This window comes from Dermacentor albipictus, unplaced genomic scaffold, assembly GCF_038994185.2.
Source record: "Dermacentor albipictus isolate Rhodes 1998 colony unplaced genomic scaffold, USDA_Dalb.pri_finalv2 scaffold_223, whole genome shotgun sequence".
Lineage (NCBI taxonomy): Eukaryota > Metazoa > Arthropoda > Arachnida > Ixodida > Ixodidae > Dermacentor > Dermacentor albipictus.
In genome coordinates this window covers 64431-68237 of record NW_027225777.1, presented here as the reverse complement: position 1 = coordinate 68237, position 3807 = coordinate 64431, and the positions used below count along the sequence as shown (strand labels likewise).

The following is a 3807-nucleotide window of genomic DNA, read 5'->3' as shown; positions in this document are numbered from 1 at the left end:
ATTTCGCTGTTATTCCATAAGACGGGTGTTTTGTGTGAAACAGCAGAATTCCAAGCGCCCAAGACAAACTATACTCAGTTCCATACATAACAGTTAACGCTGTGGATCTGGGACTCGTTGCAGTGGCTTTGTTTGCTTTTGGTTATAGGCCGATGTTTTTTGACTGCAGCTATGGGAAATTTTTTTTATATAGGCTCAGTATTGACTGAAACAAGTTTTCATTCCTAGAAACAAACACACGGTGGTACACGGCAGCTAATGCGTTCTTTTTGATCATTTTTATTTTTCTTGTGTTTGGGTTCTTTACTTGCAACCCATCGCGAGGAGCCTCACGTGCATGCTAGCGCGAGCAAACGCTCTTGGTGCGCAGCGAAGCATATACTGAACGCGCGCAGGAATAGCTATTCATGACCGAACTTCTTGCGTAGCTTCCACAGCGTTGACTGCTATGCATGGAATGGTGAACAGTGTTCTTACCCCTACGACGTACCAAATGCAATAAAACTTCTGGAAACGTCATTATTCCAAGAAAAAGAGAAGACACCAACCTTGGGAAATCAATAGCGTTAAAATTCCTCCGCAATAATTTGCAGACGAACGTCTTTTATAGAAGTGGCACATTTGAACACTTGGCGCAAAGATAACACTCCGAAACAGTTTACTTCACAGTATGTTACTCCAGGACTAGCCACGATATCCTTAGTCTTTCTTGCTTCTGTTAAAACGGCGTCTTTCGCAATCCGCAATAGTCTGAATGACGAGACGTTCACCAACACACACAGTCAGTCGAGAAGCATAAGGGATGCAGGGAAATGTAGTTTATATCACAAATGTGTTACTAGTAGTGCAGAGAAGATGGGCTTGTAGGGAAACCTGAGCGCTGGATGGAAGATGTGACGCCAGTTTCACTGCATGTACTGGATACGCATTGACACGCTATCAGACTCCATTTAACACCTCGTGAGTGTAATTCGGGGCCTTAGTGCGGTATGGGGGGACTTATAACCCTCAGAATCCAGAACACAAGGGCCAAGAGGCCACCGCCGAACAGGTCTCCAAGAGCAGTCAAAAACGGTATGGCCGCGTTGTCCGGATCCACTCCGCGGCTCCATAGAGTATATACTAGAACACGGGCCACGTAAAGCAGGATGCACACCTGAATGAAGGCTGCTACCACGTATAGCGCCACAAAGGGACCACGGAACGCGTCGCCTTTCCCTTCGACGCTGTCGATGACTGCTACAAATACGAGCTGACCCGGAATCAGTAGAAGCAAAAGAAGGCGAGCCGTTCTGGCGTGGAGGCAGCTACCGAAGAAAACAGATATGGGTCCTACGCAGCGGCTCTCGTCCGGTGGCAAGCTAGGCCGCTCGCTACTGAGATGCAAGTACGTGGATATTCGGCTTGCCTGCACGGCCACTAGGTTTCCCCCGACGCCGTTTATGACTGGCTGATAAGCAGCGAGACCTTCGTACTTGGTGCTAGCGATTTCCAGGATGTAACCGCCACCGCTGGAGACGACGACAGCAAAGAGGACGGGCAGCCATCCTTGACTCAAAACCTCCCGCGTGTAAGGGTTCCGGTAAGCCAAGAACGCCCACACCGGGGCTAGAAGCACTACTGCGCCCAGCAGTAAGCCGGACGCCCATTGCTGGTTTCGTAGTGGGACGTGCAGCAACGTGGCGAAGCCCGCAAGCAGCGCCAGGGTAATGACGTCGCCCAGGGAGGCGGCCACAGGCGTTGCCACGTTGTCCGGGTTCATGCGTAGTCGCTGGCACAACACTATAACAAGAACCATCACGCTTGCGAGCACAATGCTAGCGAGCTCCGCCGTAAGCGCCGCGCTAGCGACGAGCGTGAGGACGTGGTTCCAGTCTAAACAGCCTTCTGAGGCGAGTGACTTGACAACAGCGAGCATGGCAGCGACCAGGCCGGCAACGATTGCCTGACACTGGATAAGTGCGAGATTTCCCGCGGCGATGCTTAGCAACGCTGAACGGCTAGCTGCGTTGCCAAGGTTCGCCAGCGTGGACATACGGCAAGCTAGAGTCATTTCGAGATTTCCTTTGAGACCCAGCAGCGGAGGCACCATAACCATCAGCTCAGGGATTTCCTTGAATACGTCCAAGTACTTTGCCTTATTGAGCAGCACGCCGGCTGCTACCATGCCCAGCCCGGCTAGCATGAAAGGAATGAAAACTTGCACGAGAATCTCCAGCGGAGTCTCCACCACCTCTTCGTCCTTGGGCTCTTCGGGTATTGGCTTACTCGGGAGAAATGGCTCTTGCCCGATGATCACAATGGCACTGCCCTCTTCCGCGTCGCTGACGATGGGCTTAGCGGGAAGATCCTGGATGACGTCGTACAGGGAGCCGCGGGGGCAGAATCGCAGCAGCCGCGAGTTGCGGTTACGTGCCGCATCGAATTCGGGGTGCACGCCCGCGGACACTGTGCGTAGCCGGTTAGGGATGTGCGGTTGTCGAAGCACCGAAGTCTCCACTAAGGTGAGCGAGCGCTGGATGGCCGGGTGGCCCCTGTTGGTAACGATAGAAGATGTACAGTCCCCCGTGTGGCAGGAATCCAGGGACTTGGAAACATCTTCAGTTGACTCTGATGCTTCGAATGCTTCATTAGAAAAGCCGATAAGATGTACGCCGTTGGGACACCCGCTGCTGCTATTGACGTTGCTGCCCTTCAAATTGGGGACACCATCACCGATGTTGACGAGGTGCACGCCGTAAGGGTCGTGTGCACCTTCGGTGTTTTCGTTGGTCATGGTTTTACCGGTTCAGAAAGCACGCGGCGCTCCGTTGTTCGATGCTTCCGTGAGGCTACGCAAGACAGGACGACCACGCCTGGCGACCGCCGGGAGGCAGCTGGTGGGTATGAAGGCGGCGCTTGCCGATGTGTCTGCTGTGACAGTCCACGGCATCGGGTGATTGCGGAGGTGGTTCGTCTAAGGGACCCAGCCCGTAAGCGGAAGGCCACTTGCAGTCGACGCGGCTTAGCGGCACCGCGCAAATAAACCTTGACATGGAGCTCGGAACACTCACGCGAACAACACGGCTGTAGAGGCGCAGTCGTCCAAACTCGGCCAGTTATCAAAGGCACACGTTGCGACTGGCCGAGACACGAAGCTGAAACGCTGTCGGTCGCAGAACGTTGTGAACAACGCAGGAAATGACCGTTGTCTGCGCTGTCGAGTGCTTGACGAATGGCGTAATAGTATCTTCGGTGGGCGATAAGGATGAATGAAGTGGCCGCTGCGATGCCGTGCGGGTGTGAGCGCGTGATGTATCAGCACGACATGTGAATATCGTTTTCGGGGAAGGCCCACGCTTGACTAAAGGCTGCGACGCCATAGAACGGTGAATCGCTCGTTGGAACTAACCGTATTTTCCCGTTTTCAAGAGTGACGAAACCTTGACGATTCCATCCGATAAGCGACACCGTCGCGAAATACAATCGGTAACATCTGCGTGAGGGCACGTGGGGCCGGAGGAATTTAGATTGTCGACGACGTATAATCAGAGGTTGGCGCCCACGATATTGCCGTCTGGGCAGTGAAGAGGGGCACCGGCGCCTACATTATGGAGGTGACGTGCCGGTACCTTGATAAGCGCCTATGGGAAACATATATATATATATATCACATTGTAGAGTGCACACGTGAGGTGCGCATTTCATTTCACTTGTATTCTTTAAAGACACCGTGACGAGGTATTACGTAAGAGGTGGGTTACACAAAACTAACGCAGAAACCATGCGTTAAACTATGGTGAAAGCTGATTGGCGACGCTTTCTATG

General features: G+C 52.9%; 1 pseudogene; it reads right to left on the bottom strand.

Moving 5' to 3' along the window:
• Window positions 1–557: 557 nt before the first annotated feature.
• On the bottom strand, window positions 558–3550 carry LOC135896985 (solute carrier family 41 member 1 pseudogene; annotated as a pseudogene).
• Between the last annotated feature and the right edge of the window lie 257 nt (window positions 3551–3807).